At 34.2% G+C, this 20,379-nt stretch overlaps 1 protein-coding gene across 2 annotated transcripts in view; it reads right to left on the bottom strand.

Moving 5' to 3' along the window:
• LOC106786795 overlaps positions 1-20,379 on the bottom strand; it is a 229,145-nt gene that overhangs the window by 150,680 nt on the left and 58,086 nt on the right. For both annotated transcript variants that reach the window (XM_014748562.1, XM_014748573.1), the window contains exon 2: positions 3,438-3,525. The gene's annotated coding sequence lies outside the window, so the exon portion shown is untranslated. The remainder of the gene's footprint in view (positions 1-3,437; positions 3,526-20,379) is intronic.

The raw sequence follows: 20,379 nt of genomic DNA, 5'->3' as shown, positions 1-20,379 counted from the left end.
CAAAAAAGAGGAAGAAAGAAAAAAACAGATAGCCCCTACCCCCGTTTTCGTCACCGACCAACCAACGACGAGTCCCTTCGCTTCGTTCTCGCTTATACGCATATTCGCGTCACGTGAATTTATATTTTTATTTAAACTGGGTCACATCTGCGACGCGGTACACTTCAGGAAGCACTTTTACAACCAGCGGGTACTTAAAAATCTCACCGATGCCGAGAGGGTTTATTGCGTCTTTGACGGGAAAGTACCTGCGCTCTCGGTGAGTAAATAAAAAGAATACCGAACGAGGCTGAACGTATTACTTTTCCTATATATATATATATCCTATATTATTATATATTATATTATAATATTTATTTCGATTGCGCATTTAAAGAGGGCCCCATAATAGAAAAGAAAACAACAAAAAAAAAGAACAAAGTCAAGAAAGAAGAATATCTATAATGACCGACCAGCTCGTACGGGAAGAAAAAGGTGAAACGTCAAGAAAAAAATAAAGAAAAAGGGGCTAGGAAATAAATAAAAAAAGAGAGAGAGAGAGAGAGAGAGAAGAAAAGTCGTATAAGATGAGCGATTCTCTCGTTTCGGTACAAACGAAAAATGATCTTCTATCTTTTGTCTTTTTCTCCTTTGCAACTATGTTTCTTCAATATTGACACTCCTCGCGTTCCTGTCTCGTCAAAGAGCAAATTCGTGAACGTGTGAAAGAGGAAAAGACGAAGAGAGAGAGAAAGCAAGAGTAAAAGATGGAAGGGAAAGGGGAAAGGGGAGAAAAAAGTGGGAGGGAAGGAGGGCTAAGTTTTCAACGGGGCGGACATCCCTCTATAAACATATATACGTATACATAGAAATATATATATTGTATATGTATGTACATATATGTGAACGTATCTATATAAGGTTCGTGTTCCCCTTTTCGTCAAGCCCGTTTTCACTTGGTTCTCACACAACTTTGTGAAGCGTTTCGCGAATGGGAACACGCGCGGTTAGTGCACACACACACACACACACACACACACACACACACAAAGTAGCACGTACGATTTACAACAAGGTAGAAAAATCAAGGCTCGGTAGGGAGGCTCGCGTTTCTCGAAAGAAATGCCGGAAGCGTGTATCCTCTCTTTCTCTCTCTCTCTCTAGAAAAGTAAAAGACTAGAGCAACGTCCTTCTTATTCTTTCTGACGTCTCTCGCCACTATGTCAAAACGATCGTAATGCATAATACATAATACAAGAGAGCATGAATATTCTTCATGAAGAAATGGGAAAGAATATATTGACATATCTAGGATGTTCGAAAAAAATAAGAAGAAAAAAGAGAGAGAGAGAGAGAGAGAAAGAAAGAAAATACGATCGATATTTTTAGGATTACGTAAAATAAAGAAGAAGAAGAAGAAGAAGAAGAAGAAAGAGAGAGATAGAAAGAAAATGAGAAGGGAAAGATAAGAGGGGAAGTTTCTAAGGAGTTTAGTGTTACGCTTCGATTACACATACGGATTTGTCTCCCCCTCTCTCTCTTTCTCTATCTATCTATCTATCTATCACTTTCTGACTCTTATTCTTGAAAGTGCAAGACCTTAATCTGGGTCGCAGAAGCGATCATCCTTTTACATGTAACCACTGTTTGAATGGCTATAGGAGGATTGCTACGGTCGAGCAGTTCCACGAAATCGCAGTCAAATCAAGTTGAATACTTTCGATCGATTGTAAGTATGTAGATGTATGTATATATAAGTCTATTTCTATATGTACAGTTAAAGAAGCCAAATCACGCCAGGATATTGACCCAAATCCTTTTTAGTATAATACATACAAGTATTATCGTAATTATTTTACTACCGAAGTATTTATTATCCTTCTTTTTTTCTTGTCCTATTTTTTTCTCTCTCTCTCTCTCTCTCTATTTCTCTCTTTGTTTCTCTTTCTTCATGACCCTTCGTAAACTCATCTTGAGGAACTTAATTAAAACCCATTCGTGGACTGTGACAGTTGAAACAAAGCGGGTACCGTAAGTAAAGAATTTTACGGTGCTTATAAATACGGTAGTCCTTTTCGAGAAAAGTAGAAGACCGGTGATCGTCGAGATGAATAAATGTTTGCATAGAGAATCATTGAAATAGTCGTCTCTCTCTCTCTCTCTCTCTCTCTCTCTTCTTCTTCTTCTTTCTTTATCTCTTTTTCCCAAACACACATAGATATATGTATGAATGCACATATAACGTTTATACACAGAAATCGTTATGTCTTATCTCTCTACTTTCGTACGAAAATGTAAGAAAACGTAAAATCGTGAAGATTGAAAATTCGTAGTCTCGTACGATAACGGCGCTTATGGCTGTCATTAAAGAGGGAACGGAAAGAACGACGTTGTTGAAAATTTATGAAAACCCTAGCATGCCCCGAAGGAAAATCCTCGCGAGCATTACTAAATCGGTATGCGCTGTTGCGACCGAATTACATACGGAGAAAGAGTAGGGAAGAAGACAAATAGGCTGTGAGAGTAAAAGAGAGAAAGAGAGAGAGAGACAGAGAGAGAGAGAGAGAAATAGAACGGCCTGATGGGGGATGAGGCCGTAGCGAAGTGAGGAAAGGGTCGAGAAGGAAAAAGAGAAAGAGAGATGCTATGAATTCGTGAGTGACCCGAGATATCAGGGACACCACCACCACCACCACCACCACCACCACCACCACCGCGTACCGGGATTCCCTTCAAGACTTTGCTTCTCCTCGTATATCTAACTGCTCTGGAAACTTTAAAATACACGGGCATCGTGTCGTTCGTTTGTTCGTTCGTTCCTTCGCTTTCGCAAATGTATTCCTCTTTCCTACGATCCACTACTATAGCACGACCGTACTATTTTTATTTATTTTCTCTATCTCTCTCTCTCTCTCTTTCTCTAGCTATTCTTATCGTCAATGCAAGGCTATACTATATACCTTTTATTTCATCCCTTTCCACTCTCCTTCGCGCTTTATTAATTCTCCATCAAATTTTCTACATAAAGAAAACCCCTGGCGCTGTACTCGCCTCGCGTTAAGTTTCATATTTCTCGAACAACTTTACAGAAACATGAATCTTAATGCAAAGTGAACACGGCGAGTCTCACGTCGGGCGATCTCTTTTCTTTGTCTCACTTTTTGCCCTTTTCATAGATTAATTTGTTAGTAAACGGTTTGAGCAAGTATCATATTACCTGGCCATGTGTATCAATAACGGTACACGTTGCAGGCTTTGATAAATATGTAAAAATTATAATATATATATCTTTGAACTTTTTATTTGTAAAACGCAACATATTTATTCATATAATAAATGTTGAAACTATAAAATCTTTTATCAGATATATAAAAAATTAATAATTTTTGTAATACCATTAATCGATTTCCTATAATTTAATCTATTACTGAAAAAAATCTAATGAACATTTAGCTTACGTGTTTATCCAATGGTTATTCGGTCATCCAGAAGAACATATTTATCCTGACTTGGAATTCTTATGGCGATGCCTTTCATTGGATCCTTCTGAAACAGAAAATATATAAAAAGTTGTTAATAGTTAGTCTAATATAATCGAATTACTCAGCTCATTAATCCGTTAACTCGCGAAGTCGAAAATTCGTTCGTTCGTTCGTTCGTTCATTCGTTCGTTCTCACGCGAATTAGCCCGATTTACGAGCTCTACTATCAAGCCCGAAGCATTCTTAGTAAGAATAAGCGCGTACTCTAGGTAGCTACGTCAAAGTTGTTTCCGACGCACGTTCGCTCGTTATTCTCTCGCTAATTTCGCAGTCTCTCCTCGGCGACATTCGCGATCGTTTAGCAGAGGGAAACAGAAGCGAGGTGGAAAACGATGTTGCTCAGAATCTAGTAGAATTTCCTTCCTTCCTTCCTTCCTTCCTTCCTTCCTTCCTTCATTCTACATAAGATGCAAAGCAACCAACCAACCAACCAATCAACCAGCTAGCGCATTTCTTCGGCTTCGACAAGAAGAAGAAGAATAAGAAGAGTAAGAACGAAAACGGCACGTTGCCTTTTCCTATAAGTTTCATAATAACCTCATCTACGCTTATGGGGATAACAACATGTTTGTCCTTTAATTAAGCGGTATATATGTACCTTACTCATCGTTGATTTGATATACCGAGAGAACTCGTGGAGAGTTCGCTTACCGAGATTCGCAAGCAAAGCTTCTTGAAATATTTAAAGCTTTCGAGAGCTACTCGTTAATGAGAAATAATTGATAAACTGAATTTTAGAAAGGGAGATAGAGATAGTGGAGTGGAATGGATAGATAGATAGATAGATAGATAGAAGGGTTAACGCTTCCGAGTTAACGTGAACGTTATACCGGTATTTAGTAAAGCTATTTTAAAATTCATCCCATGATTATCTGTACCCTTTAGAAATACGAAACCTTCGTTAACTAAACGCCACCGGCAACGTCTTAAGGATAACCTAGAGATAAGTATATACGTAATACCGACACGGATTGATCGACCAAGATCTTACGCGAAAGCTATAGTAATTATGAATTACACGATATCTACTAACGTTGGTAAATGCGACCGTTCTTCTTACAATCAACGCTAAATAACGAGAAATTTTCCAACTGAATATCTACTTTACGAGATAAATACGCGTACGGTAACTGTATTATTTGATGAGCTATTAAAAAGTTTAACGACTCGAACTTTAAAGGGACCAATCTGGAACGGGAAAATGAAATACCGCCGAGTATGAAACTGTCCTTGAATACGGGATGATATACGTCTATAATTGAAGGGATGAGAAAATATGACGAATATGAGGATAAATTTTTGTTTTTTTTATAACAATCCTTCATCTTTCTTTTTCCATAATCTTTTTAATTTACTATCAAAATGTGTTTTTAATATTGAACAAAATTTCTGTTATAGTTTTAAAAAACGTTAACACAAAAATAAAGGATTTAATAAAGTAATTTTAAAAGAACGTAAAAATTTATGAATGATAGTAATGTATAATAGTTGAAAATAAAAGAGGAAAAGAGAAAAGTCAGCTTATTCGATATACAACATAATTAAAATCAACCAATCTTCTTATTCTCTTCTTGTTACTCTACGACTAACATGTCTGCATTTTTCTCTTTTATCTTCCCACTTTGTTCAACTCTCTCTGTATGTCTCTTCTTTCTCTCTCTCTCTCTCTCTTTCTGTATCCTTATTTATCTCTTCCTTTCCCTCTTCTCGAAGTACTCTTTCCCAACTGGCGACTTTAATTGGCCTCGACCCTCGCACGTCGATGTAGGATCGTGTTTTACGAGCACCAATATGACCACTTTTACGATTCTGGTCTGAGCCGAAAATCAGTCGCGTACACCGTTAAGTCGTGAATGAGGTTGAACCTCTCACTTCTAACATACTCTCTCTCTCTCTCTCTCTCTCTCTCTCTCTCTCTTTCTTCCTTTTTTCCTTTACTATTCTGTAGTTAATAGATATTTCTATGTTGTAACGTGATAAAAGATTTATCGTTAAGAAATAACTAACGTAAAGACACTTCAAAATGAATGACAAAACGTTTGGTAACTATCGATGACAGATAAAATTGCCTGTTCGTATTGCTAATGCCGTAATAACAGCGTGATTTGTTTAAACGAGAGTTCGATAAAACGATGAAGAAGAAGAAGAAGAAGAAGAAGGAAAAGGAGGTTAAGGTGGATGAGTAGAAAGAGGAGGAGGAGGAGGAGAAGGAGAAAAAAAAGAAGAAGAAGCGTTTACCGCATCGACAGAACCATTTTTCAGAACACTCGCTGTACTGAAGTACTCTTATGTTGGAAAAATAATTTACTTTGACGGCCATGAGTAATGTTATTCCAGAAGGTTGTAGTAAAGTATCGAATAAACGAACGATATCACGGCGTACATTTTTACTTGCGCGCGAGAGAGTTAAATTGTTTTAATAACAAAAAATACAAATAAGAATATATATATATATATATAAAGAATGATTCAAACAAATCGTTAACAAATTTTTTGGTCAGAAACGCGAATAAAAACATCAAATTTATTTTTGCAGTAATTCAACTGGACAAGAGGACTAATTTTTTAAAAAATGGTTCAAGTAAATAATATTCAGTTTAATGAAAGCTATTTGAATAGCACAAAATTAGTATCACCTTCCGTTTGTAAGAAATTGATAAGACACTTTTTTACCAAAATATATACGTTCGAATAAATATGTAATCCTTTAAGAGATTATGCCCTTTTCTTACTATTATTAATCTTCAAGTAAAAACAGCATCTTGTAAGATTTTATTTGAATCACTTTTGTATACGATAAAATACAAAAGTATTTGTAAATGTATATACACAGACACAGACTCCTCCCCCTCACTCCAAATACAACAAAATCGATTTTTACACTGATGAATTACGTTACGTTCGATGGATTACTCCAAGCACAGAAAGATGGCCAGCAGGCAGGCAGGCAGGCAGGTAGGCAGCATCCATCCGCTCGATGAAAACAATGGACACTCGTTTGACATCTGTCAGTCGGAAAATAACTTGTCATCGTATTTGATAATGTCGATACTATGCAATCGATTATCGTACGGTTACATCGACGCCCTGAACCAGAATTCATCCTGAATATAAATTTATATATTTTTTTTTTTTTATTTTTATTTTCTATATAACAAAATAATATTCTTGCGACACGTGCATTGACTTGTAACAAACTTATCGTTGATAGTTTTGTATACTGTGTTAGGAAATGCGGGAAAATCGATTCCTCGAATTGATATGAAACAAGAACAAGAATGAAAGAGAATGAGAAAGAGAGAAAGAGAGAGAGAGAGAGAGAGAGAGAGATTGGCAGTAAAGTAATTACACACTTACAATTAATAGCAAGCCAATTACTTTCGTAAAAGCATCAACTACTAAGAGAGTTGCATATAGATAGGAAGAAGCGTCCGTTTATATCGAACTCGTTAATTTACTATAGTATTGTTCTTTACGCACCTGAAACTCACTTTCTGTGTTTTTCGTCGAAGCGACGAACGGTATATCTAATTATGTCGTTGAAACATATCATGATAAAGAGAGAGAGAAAGCAAGAAAGAAAGAAAGTAAAACAAATCATATTTGAATATATGTGTATGTATTGTGCGTATATACGGGATGTCCCACGTAACACTTTTTTTATTTTACAATCTATAACCAATCGAAAACTGAACAACTTTTGTTTAGAATATTTTTTTGTCAGATTATCGTAAATACATGAAAAATCGTGAAAAGTGTTACATGAAACACACTGTATATATAATACATGTATGGAGATAAACAAAGCTTTGAAGCGAAAGCTTTACTCGCTTTCCGTCGATTCATGTAATACGGATTTAAACAATTACAAACTACATGCATTCCAGAGCTGTCAAAGTTGCTTTAATCAAAGTGGATAATCATACTCGATTAAAGTTTTTAACGATAATCTCTAAAAGAAAAAGTATTAATAATGTGCTGAGAATGACGAAGCTAACTGGGGATGCTGTTGCACATTTGGAAGCTTAAATGACATTGTTTTAAAGTAAGATAAGAACAATAAAATATGATTATGGAAAAGAAAATACAAAAGACATTGACCGATGCTACTGACAGAGAGAGAGAGAGAAAGAGAAAGAATACATCTCTATCCATATATATATATATACATATACATATATATACTTCTCTTTAAACTCATGCTCTCGAAATTGTTTGCCTTGGCGATTTAATTAAACCCAGCGTTAATTCAATAGACGTGTCCTGAGCAACTAACGAATTACAGTCGCATCTGCGAGCTGGATTAGTAGGCGCGTCGTGTGCCTTCTCTCTCCTTTTCTTTCTCTCTCTCTCTCTCTCTCTTGTTTTCTCTTTCTCATGCTCTCGCACTCTTGACTAAGCAATGCGTATCGTGTACATGAATATGGTAGTAATTAACCGCGATTGTAGCGACAGCCCTCAAAACGCACTGTGAATACGAGTATACCCAGCGCTCTATCGCCGCACGAAATGTCTCCGGAATTCTAATGCGCTCATGCCCTTTATCCCTATCCCTAGACCCTCGAATCTACCCCGCGTCATTTCAAGATATCCTTGCGAGATATATACATGTATATTATAATATAGTTATGTATGTATATATATATGTATATGTATATGTATATGTATGTATATTCTCAGTGATTTCGTTACTCATCAGGGAACTTCTATATTAGTCAAGATATCGAAATTTCTCCTTTCATCTCGATATATCTATTTAATTAAAACGTATATATTATATTGAGTTAGATATTCCTAACATGGTCCTCTATAGAATTCGATTGAGAAATTTATACTATTATAATAGAATATTTTGTTTTCCCGATGAGAGGTCAGTGGACGGTACTGGATACGAATGAGAACAAGAGATAGACAGAGAAAGAGAGAGAGAGAAAGAGAGAGAGAGAGAGAGAGAGAGACAGGGGAAAATCTAATGGCAGTTAGCCCTCGTTATTCCTCGCTTATATGGTATACGAGTACAGCGACAAAGTAAACTGCATCCAGGTGTCAGAGTAGAGCTCGTTAGTGGGTTTACAGGTAGGTCACCATTGTGTAACCACGTAACCAAGCCACTGCATGCAGCTTACTTGGCAAATATCGCTCTCGACTATGTGTAACTATAAGGAGGGCTGATATTATCTTTGTAACAGCCATGATAACAAGAAGCAAAATCGCCTGACTTTTCATTTCGGTCTTGTAAACGCGTGTCTGGCCTGTTTCGAGGGAAAGATTGAAAAAGAACTTTTCTAACTTATACTCCAGAAAGTATATTATATGTTTATCATTGGCATCGTTCCTTTTTTTCGTTCGTTCGAAAAAAAAAATAGAAAAGTAAAGAAAAACGTTGGATCGTTTCACGACTAATCTTTTTTCTAATCTTAAATACTTGGCAAACTAAATTGTCCCGAATGTTTCTGTAGTTAGCAAAGAGAAAAAGAGAGAACGCGATGGAAAAAAAAATCTAAAAAAAAAAAAAAAAGAAAAAAAAGAAGAAAAAAAAACTCTCGAATGTTTCGCGGTTGGGCAAATACGAAGAGGACAAAAAAAAAGGGTGAGAAGAACGACGGTTCACCAAACAATATAAAAAATGATGGATCCGCCAACAGACGAGCGCGAACGGGTGCCTGGTGTATATAGCAAAACGGACGGTAGGAGAATCCCATTGGTCATTTTTCGACTTCCCGAGTTGTAGCGTGATATCGTTCTAGATAGGAACGACGTGTTCGACGCGTACGACCAAACCGATGCTAACCAAAATTCCGAGTAAATAGCGACCGAAGCCGAATGGCGTGAGTGGCTGCTAGAGGGTGGAACAATGTTGTTGACGAGTAAGAGGGAGACCAAGGAAGACAGATATAACGAATCGATGCAGTTTACCTAAACATCCCCAACCTCTCTCTCTCTCTCTCTCTCTCTCTCTCTCTCTCTCTCTCTCTCTTTATTTTTATTGATAAAGAAGTCCTAACGGTACATGTTTATCCCCGAGATGGCAAGATATTCTTTTGTATTTTTTTCTATTTTCTTTTTCCANTCTCTCTCTCTCTCTCTCTCTCTCTCTCTTTTCCTTTTTCCCTTTTCCAGTTTACCTTCACGTAAACGATAGAAAGATTCTTCTCTTCGTATTAATATAACGTTTCTTCGATGCTGTCATCACCAGTGGTGCTTGCTTCCTTCTCTAACATGTCAAGTTACGCTTATTGTTAGTCAAAATTCGTCGCAAGTTACACCACCAACACGTTGAAACTCTTTATATAATATATTACACGTATACATATACATTTATAGTTATATTATATATATGGCATCTCCATATATATTTATATACATAGATAAATGTATATATGTATATCTACAGAGAAAGAGAGAGAGAGAGAGAGTGAGGGGAGGATGCTTTTAAAAGCTTTGGATCTTGAATTAACCTCGAAGAAAAATTTCGACTCAGAAGCAGCTGCAAGTACGTTTATATCGATTCCATTGTGAAAGCCTGATTACTAATCCAAGTGTATTAACATTGTATCATAATCTATAGTTATAACAATTCAGTAAATTTATCTTTCTGAATCTCCTTTTTCATTTTTTAGAATGTGTCAAATTTGTAATATTTCCAAGAAACGAGACACGAATGATTATTTTTCTTTGTACGTAACAACACACATGTTTGTATCAACGAGTCTTTCTCTTTGATATGCAAACAAAAAATATATATGTTTTCTTATTTTCCCCTGTCATTTATTTAGATATATAAGAAACAATGACTTAAGATAATTAATAATTTGGCACGCTGAGAATACACAAAATAACTATGTCGTATAGTGTGTAGCTTCAGGGAGAAAAGGAGCTTTCCAGGAAATCTCACGAATTTGATCCATAAATATGCCCACAGGGGCCTATCTGTGGAATCTACGGTGAAACTTGTAACCCTAAAATACTCGAGGAATAGCTCCCCGTCACGAAGTCTCTGACTACCTTTCACAAGAGAGAGAAAGAGAGAGAGGAGAGAGAGAGGAGAGAAGGTGAGATGGAGAGAGAAAGAGAGAAAGCTTCGTTGTGGTTACGCGCGTACATGGTATAACGCGCATGTTACATAATCGATCGTTATACCCTCCTTATCCAATTTTTTTTGTTACATTTTTTCCTTCTTCTTCTATTCCTCTCGTCTCGTTCTTCTTCTTCTTCTTATTCTTCTTTTCCGATAAGAACAATTTCGGGTAAGGTACCCTCGCGAGGAGAAGAAAATAATCTTATATTCTACTTCGTTTGAATATGCAAAAGTTATTCGATATTAAACGACAAACGTTCTTTGACAATCAACGAGATAAGCTACTTGTGAACTATTCGTTTCGTTTCATGCGCGTTAAAAAAAAAAACTTTTTTATCGACTTATTTCTACGAGAATAAAAAAAAAGAAATATATGAACGGTAAGAGAAAGAAATTGACTCCTTCAAGTTTAACGATTAAATCTCGTTCGTTTTAAGACTATTTCTTTTTTCTTTTGTTTTCTTTTCCTTTTTTTCTTTTGTTTTCTTTTCCTTTTTTTCTGAAAAGAAGGAAAGGAAAAATGAAATCGAAAATTTATGTGCATTTCTAACATAAAGGGTGTGTGTGTCGATCGATCGAAAATACGATGGATATATATATATAAGATGTATAATATAGAATATTTGTCTTTTCCGAATTTCACTCGCGTTTATCTCCATTGAAAAAGAGTGAGAAATGTTGAGGGCAAAGAAGAATAGGATTTGAATCGAGCGGGCTGGTAAATCAGACAAACTTCCGACGAAAATCTTCGACGAACAAAATTGGAATCGAAACATATAAAGAATTTCGAAAAATTCATGGAAATCAACTGAGAATGTATCGTGCGTCTCGAAGGAGTTGCACTCGAAAGGGTTTGTAAATAAAAAGTCATTTGACTGTTAGTCAGACGAACTGTACGGATCAATCTATTTGTATATTTTTACATATTTTCTATCAACTATTCTTTATTTTATCTCGTTTTTTCAAGATGTGTGTGTTCCATAACAATAATAATTTTATTTCTTTACTTTACGCGTATCCTTAAAAAATAAAAACATATGTACAATACCGTAAAGATAAAATCCGTATTGAAAATATTAGATTGTATAATATATTCCTCTTGTTTTCATTATTTGAAAAAAAAAAAACAAAACAAAATTCCCTTCTTTTCTAAACAAATTGGAGAAAAGGAAACGAATGGTATGTTACAATCTAATATAATATAATAGGATAATGTAATTTTTATTCTCGTAAACATGGTTTGTGAATAGAAAGCAAAGCTATAGTAAAATGTGAGCAAGTGAATCTGTAAGAGAAAGAAAAGGGAAAAAGGAAAAAAGAATAATAAAAGAACGAATGTTACAGGACGGTGTTACAGCATTCGTAACGATACACTTACAGGCAAGAGCTTTCTGCAGTTTCCTCTCTATCTATCCATCTAGCTATTTTTCTATAGTAAAACTCTAACGCGTATACACAGAAATTCAATGCAGAATAGCACGTTAGATTATTGCGTATTTGGCCAAGTTGGTGGATACCGAACAGGATGCTTGCAAGCATATCCATAATACTGGCTGGGAGTGCATACGATATGTACTTTTATTACATAAACGTGTAGTATTTACAACGAAAGGTGTAGGTATCTCTCGTCTGGCAAAAAATGCCGACATCTCTTAAAACTCTATGAAACGAAAATCTTTTCTCTCTAATTTGAAATCTCTCTCTCTCTCTCACTCTCTCACTTTATATTTTTCCCTATCTTCCTTGTTTTTTTCGTTTCTCTCTCTCTTTCTTTTTTTTTTTTTTTGTTTTTGTTAGTTTACTCAAACGAAGCTCTGAATTTTCCCGTACCTTTGCATAATATTTTAAATTCAAGCTTCATTCTTTTTTTTTACACTCGACTCGAGATCGATCCACTGAACTCCGATACAAAGGGTTGCATTCACGTCGGGATACGGGCTAAGGAGGAAGAGAAAGAGAAAGAAGATGATAGAGAAGGAAAGAGAAACTGGTGTATAAAGAGAAAGAGATAGAAAAGGAAAGGAAAGGAAAGGAAAGGAAAGGAAGGAAGGAAGGAAGGAAGGAAAGGGGGAGGAGAAAAGAGATTCCAGGGACTGCAAGGGGTTGCGTGAAAACTTAAAGTCCGTCGATACAATGGCTTTTTGTAAGAAGACTACGACAAACCCCCCAGGGTGGTGACACAAGGAAAGTAAGAGCCCTAGATCGCATGCGACCCTTCTTCTTTCTCTTCTACGTCATCTTCTCGACACGTCAAAAGACGAAGAAGACGAAAGAGCAAAGAAAAAAAAAAAGAGAAGAAGAAAGAGAGAGAGAAAGAGAGAGAGAGAGAGATTGAGAAAGACAAAAAGAAAGAAGCCTACTTGGTGGCGCCAATATATATCGAATATATACCAATATATCGATACACACACTGAACACGTAACTCGCGATGTCTGTGGTATAACTACTTTATTAACAAATAGATATCTTAGAGAATTTGGACATTCGAAAGAACTAGAAGTTCTTGAGCAACTTAATCTCTAAAGTTCAGCGTCTTTTTTATATTTAAGCAGACATACATTTTTGTAATATTTAAAACACTATACATCTAAACTTCGTTATCTCTTGATCCGTTAACATTTAGGTTTATTCTTTATAATTTTACATCGAAATGTGATATCATGCAGTCCTCTTATTTATTATATTTCTTTCACTCTTTTTCTCGCTATTTTCTTTGTCTTTATCGAGATGATCAGTCTTGAAGGATATGGACAAGAAAATACACACCTGTGTATAAGATGTGTTATTTCATCTCGAGAAAATAAGTAAAGGTGACCAGGCTGCACACGTAGGCAACACAACGAACGTTGTCTCGTGTGTTCAATATCTTCCTCTTTCCTAACTACTCCTCCTCCTCCTCTTCCTCCACCGCCCACCCCCCTCTCTCTTTTTTTTATCCTTTCAGCGATCCTCGTACGGCTTCTCCTCGCGGACGATGAAAAAGGGAATGAAATTCTTTTATTCCGAATATGTAACCTTCAAGGTAGATATAATAACTTGGGCTCTTGCATGCGCTTGCGCAAGAGAGAGATAGAGAGAGAAGTATATATTATATATACAGAAAGAAAAAGAAAAAGATAGAGAGATAGGAGAAAAGGAAAATCGTATTCAGAGCATCGCAGCGGCAGGTCACAAGGAAAAAGGCGAGAAAAATCGAGCTACTTTTTTCTATCTCCTCGTTTCGATTCGCCCCGTCTTCTTTTCTTTTCTTCTCTTCTCTTCTTTTCTTTCCTTCTTATTCCTTGTCGTTCCTCCTTCCACATCAGAGTAATTTTTAAAGGTCGCTTGAGCTCGACGACGACGAGAATGAGAGGGATGAGAACGACGAGAAGGCGAATGATAAACGATCCTTAGCTAATTTAATGGCTGCTTAGAAAAAGCATTTTGATCTGCCGAGAGTACTTGAAGAATAAAATATGATAGAAAGAAAAGAAGGATAAGAAGAAATAGTGATAACTCTCTTTACTTTTAATTCGATCGACCCTTTTTTTCTCTTTTCTTTTTTTTTTTTTTCTTTTATATACTATGATATTTATAATAGATGCATAGATAATATAATAGAATGAGTCACGTTAGTAATTCGTACATGTTTCTATTGTCAATTTGATATACAATTTATATTTACTTATAATGCAAAATTTTACAAATCTTTTATACAGAAAATGCTAATTTATTATTATTAAACTTTTAAATTGATAATAATTTTAATTATAGAATAATATTTTATCGTTAGAGATATTAATATTTTACTTAAATGATGGAAAAAAAAAAAATAGTTTTACAAAAGTATTTACTTACTTTTATCTACATGAGAGTTATAATAATTATTTTTGTAAGGGTTTTGAGGGTGAGACTAACAACTTAACCTCGGTGTAAAAAAAAAATAAAGCACTCCCGGAAATAGCAATAAAAAAGCTATTATAACAGGACGAAGTCTTAATAAAAAGAAAAAGAAGAAGAAGAATTTTTGTAAGTAGTACCTAATAGATTCTTCATTATATTTTTTAATACCTCTCAGACGATTCTTCAGGCATATTCTGGTTAAACCAATTGGTTTAAAATAAAATCCTATTTTTTTTTAATCAAATTTATATCGACGTATAAAAATGTAATATTCCTAAAATATATATATTTCTATATAAAAGAATTTATAGATATATTATACTAGAAGAAAATATTGATTGGCTTAAACTGACACAATTGTAGTATGAATACTCTTGTGACTCAATATTGTACGTATAACATATCTATTTGTATATTGAACAATTTGGCTTCCATCTCTTTTCCTCTCACTCTATCATTCTCTGATTTATTTTTCACGAACATTATTTCGATATTGAAAGAGCTCTCGTTATTGTTAGTAATATATATCGTAGGAAAAAGATATATAGAGAAAAACAAATAATTCTGCATGAGGCCGAAATAATTACACCAATAACTATGTACATAAGAAAAAACAGATAGATACAGAAAAAAAGGAGAAAAAGAGAAGAGAGAGAAAAGAAAGAAGAAAACTTTCACCTGGTCGTAGATTCCACATCGCTACGTCAGAACGAACAAACGACAGCTCGATTCTACGTACCACTATTCTCCCCCCTCTCTCTCTCTCTCTCTCTCTCTCTTTAGAAACCCCTATCATAACTACTCGTTCGCTCCGATAACTGCCAATAATTTCATTTTCCTCAATCTTCATCCAACCGTTACGATATCTTATCTATCTATCTATCTGTTTTCACTGAACCTATTCTTTTTACACAACTTTGATCACTGTGTCACCTACATATAAGTGTCAATTTTATTTTTGTACATTTAAAAAAACATGAAAAGAAAACCATTGCAATTATAATTCGTGTTAGATGTTACTTTAAACGTCTTTTAAACGTCTTTAATTGTTAACCAAGATATCGTCGTAATTATCTCTTCGTTATTCCTCATTTTTCGTCGTAATCTTTCACACAAAACATACTCGTCTATCGATATTTCTAGAAATAATCTTAAGTTCTTACGTTTTTAAGTATCTTTCCGTTCTTACGAGACAGTAAACACTGGCTCTCTGTTAACTCACAAATTTTCTCTCACCCTCACACCAATAAATTATTATTAATAATTTTAATCAGATAAATAATAATACCTAATACTATAATAATTATTTGCAATATCTTGAAATTTTGTCTCGCGGTTTGAAGATCTTTGAAATCTATATCTACTTTGTTTTTTTTTAACTTTTTATTTTGTTCGTTGTAAATTTATAGCATTGCAATAAGCAAACTCGATTAACTATGCAACAAACGTAAGCGTTACCCTTTTTCAGGCGATCGAACACGAGTTATCTTCTTATTTCGAAAAAGAACAAAAAAAAGGATAAAAATAAGATATCTTTCTACTTTACGTAGTATGGTATCATTTTTACGCTTCGCGTAATCGAAATTCAAGGCATACCTAAACTCGTACGCGTACGAATAAGGTATGCATGCAGGTCGTATATCGAAGTAAGATGCATAAATGAGAAAAAGATGAAAAAAAGAAGAAAGAAGAAAGAAGAGAGAAATAAATAGCTCAGACAAGCGTATCCTCCTTCTAACATTTTGCTTCTCTCTCGGGTCACGACCTTTTGCTCACCTAGTATACGCTTTTCACGTGTTCATTATATTATATATCTATATACGTAATATATATATATATATATATATATATAAAACGAANTATATATATATATAAAACGAATGAGTTTCATAGATCTGCCTATGCATTCGTGGGATTTATTCCATGGTGAACAATTAGTGTGATATTTATGTGGCTTGCAAGGCACGCCATCGTGCATATTACCTGAAACATGAGCTAGCATAATACATATGTATTTATGTATATACGTATATTCCATAGTTGCATGATAGTTATTGTTAACGTATAATAACGTAATATTTAATTAAAGGAAAGAATTATTTCGCATTTTATAATATATAAAAGTTAAATCAATTTTCTTAATATTTAATATTCAACAATCTTCGAATAGTTTAAAACTGTTTTTTTTTTACTCGATATTTAGTTCCTTACAGATATGACTGTTAATATCCCGGTTTTGTATGATTTTTTTCCATAATTTAATCAACTTTTGAAGTTATTAATCGACCAGACCAAGGTGCATTCTTAACATTGAAATTGAAGTGATTGAAATCACTTAAATCAATTTTATGTTACACATACTGATACTGCATCATATCCATAAACATTAAAAATTTGTTTAACATCCTAAGTTACAGTATTGTCCAATCTGATTAATATTATCAGAATTATACTATCCTAAAACCGACTATGGGTAAAATACGAAGAAACTTTTTCCTCAACCCTTAACGTGTAATATGGGGAACAAGTATTGTATTTTTGTACGTAAACGATTTTTACGAAAGTTCAAAAATCGAGGAAAATAAATTGAAGTAAAAAAAATTGTCAAGGTGATTGTCAAAAAAAAAAAGAATCGATGTAATTTTAAAAAAAGTACTCTTCCCATATGATTTGAAATTCCATATCATATTACATATCGGATTTCATCGTACGCTCTTCCCCGATGATGAGATAATAATGAGGTTGTTAACAAACTTCTCATCTTGTATTTTCTCTTTCTCTTTTTCTCTCTTTCTCTCCCTCTATTTTTTCTCTCTTTTTTGATCTCTTTACCCATCTCTCTTTCACAATGTTAATGTAAAAATAGCCAGAACGAGAAATTTAATTTCTCTTTGATTTCAAATTCTGAAAGCGCGTTGTGTACTACATTACACATAAAAAAAAAAAAATAAAAGATAAGGGGAGGGGGTGCGGGAGGGGGGGTGGAGGCAGAATAAAAAGAAAGAAAGAAAGAAACGGTGGCGGGAGGGAAAAAAAACCGAATGTGCCATGGGAAATAAAAATTCAAATGTGCAAATTTCGATGGTATGAGGAAATAAAAAAAAAAAAAAAGAAAAAATCTGGCCGTCGCGTGGCAAAATAGTCGAACATGGAAATTCTAATTGAGCTTGGTGGTTTTGCGGAACGAAGGCTTGGCTTGGCTTGGCTTGGCTTGGCTTGGCTTGGCTTGAAAATTATGCTCATTGATTTTCTCTGTGCTCGACTTTCGAGATACTCCTTCGCTTCATCGCTTCATCATTCTCCTTACAAACAAGAAAGATTTTTTTCTCACTCTTACTCTCATTCTCTCTAAATCATTTCCACTCTTAAAATTTCCGTCGATTAGGTGCTTCGACGAGAAAAGATGATTTAAAAGAGCATAAAATAAAGAGTGAGGGAGAAAGAGAAAAAGAGAAAAATAGAGTAGATATTATTTGAAATTCAACCGGCAAATTCATCTTCAAGAAGACGTTTGCTTAAGCAAACTAAATCCAAATTTTTCAAATTCATTTCTCTGAATTAACGTTTACAAAAATTTAGATAATTAATATTATCGATAATCAGAACCATATCAATTTTTTGTACTTCTTAATTAGTTTGATTGATAAATAACATTTGATTATTTCTTCTAGCTCAAATTTATATTGAAATAATACGGTGCATGATATGAAAAAATTGAAAAAGTCAAATAAAAAAGTAACAGTTTAAAAAGTCTCTTATAATATGGCTTTTAGGGGTGAGGAGGGGGATAAAACCAATACTTTAATTTCGATTCTTTTTAATACTTTTGATCCTAACGTTGATTATATATACAACTGTAAATACAGTTAACAATTATTGAATGAATTCTATTTCAAACGTACTATGATAATTGCATAATTGTTTTTATTTAAAATCAATTAATATTAATGAGATTCTTTTACAAAAAAAAAGCTGCATAGAGATAGACTGTTCTTAATATGAAGCCGGTTTTGTTGAAAATATAAAATTATAATTAATTGACGTAATATACATTGTGTCTTAAAAGTTTTCGTTTACCGTATTGAAAAATTCGAAATATATTTTGTTTATGTAAATATTTTAAGTAATTGCATCGTTACAATCCCTAAAACCGAAGATTCATATATTAAAATAAAAAAAAAAAGCATTATAATTCTATAAATAAATCAATATTATTTATATATGTTTTTATTATTTCGGTAAAGTGACTTTTGAGGCATCCTTTATAAGGATCGAAGAATGTCGAGGATAATATTCTCTTTCTTCTTCTTCTTCTTTTCTTTTTTTATTCAATATAAAGAAGAAACAAAGTATAACATAGTAAAAAGTAAATAGACACGGTTGAAAGAGTGGACCATTGTTTTGGTTCGTTCGATGCACTAGATACACCGAAGTCTCGTTTTTCCTTTCGTCAACAACGTCACTCCAATTTGTCAGAGCCTTAGAGAACCAAGCGTCCTTCCGCTTACAACCTTGCCTTCCCACCCTTCCCTTCCCACCCTCTCGTCATCAGCGTGTTGCCAACGTGAAAAGCCGCGTTGACTGTTTCCCTTTCTCATCGTTCCTTCTCGTCGACATAATGAACCGCACTTTAGCGGTGACATCACCACGTCATCTTGACGAAGACGAGGAACCACGAAGAAATGGTCAGGACTTTGTCAACCTCCATCCTTCAGATTCTTTTTAACCTTTCTCTACAATGTTATACAAGTATATTCTATAATATATTAAAAAAAAAAAAAAAAAAAATGCCCTCGGTATAACAATATGACATGTAATATATGACTAAAATAATCTAACAATTTAACTACGTCATCATTTTCTTTTGTATCTTTCAAAAGTGTTAACATCGAATGATAGATCGATCGATCAATCGTTGAGAGTAAAAATTGTTTAATCCTTTTAANCACGAAGAAATGGTCAGGACTTTGTCAACCTCCATCCTTCAGATTCTTTTTAACCTTTCTCTACAATGTTATACAAGTATATTCTATAATATATTTTAAAAAAAAAAAAAAAATACGTCAGATTATTCCATTAACAGCTTGTAAAAGTATTAAAAGATTATGATAAAAATCAAGGTCATCATTTTCTTTTGTATCTTTCAAAAGTGTTAACATCGAATGATAGATCGATCGATCAATCGTTGAGAGTAAAAATTGTTTAATCCTTTTAACATAATTAATTTTCAATAAAAGGTTAATTACCTTAACGTTAATACTTTGAATAGGCAACGAGTTAAACAGAAAAGAATAGAAAAGAAAAAAAAGGGGAAAAAAAGAAAAGAAAAAGGAAGAACAAGAAAAGGGAAAACAAAATGAGGAAAAGAACGAAAAAAGCTTCCATCGTACCCCTATTCTCTATTGTTTTCGAAACTTACACTTGTTAGATGGAACAATAGAGAATCGTTCATGGTATGACCACGGTTTGACGTATCGAGCATCCCGTAGAATCATCCCGTGAATTTCCCTGGAACGCTGAAGCCTCCATTGTGCTTCGCGGCGGGATTCAAAGGATTAACCCGAGCTCTTCAACGACTGCTATCTATGGAATCGCATAGATATATGATACACAATGGCCGTCAAGTTATCTATTTGATTTTCCGAATTTTCTTTCAAATATCATTTACGAAAAAAACCGCACACCACAAAATAGAAAACTTTTTCTCACCAGTCTACTATGATTTGTTATAAGCATGTAAATAAAAATCAATGGAATATCAGTTAATAGGAATTGAACAGATTTCTGCACATTGATTTAATTATTTATTCGATTTTTATCGAACTTTTCTTTTAAATATTATTCACGGAAAAAAGCCACGAAATACCATAAAATAGATAACTTTATCTCGTCGGTAGA

This window comes from Polistes canadensis, unplaced genomic scaffold (genome assembly GCF_001313835.1).
Source record: "Polistes canadensis isolate GaletaPanama2010 unplaced genomic scaffold, ASM131383v1 scaffold_3, whole genome shotgun sequence".
NCBI lineage: Eukaryota > Metazoa > Arthropoda > Insecta > Hymenoptera > Vespidae > Polistes > Polistes canadensis.
Note: the sequence above shows the minus strand (reverse complement) of the source record. Positions and strands in the feature narration are given on the sequence as shown.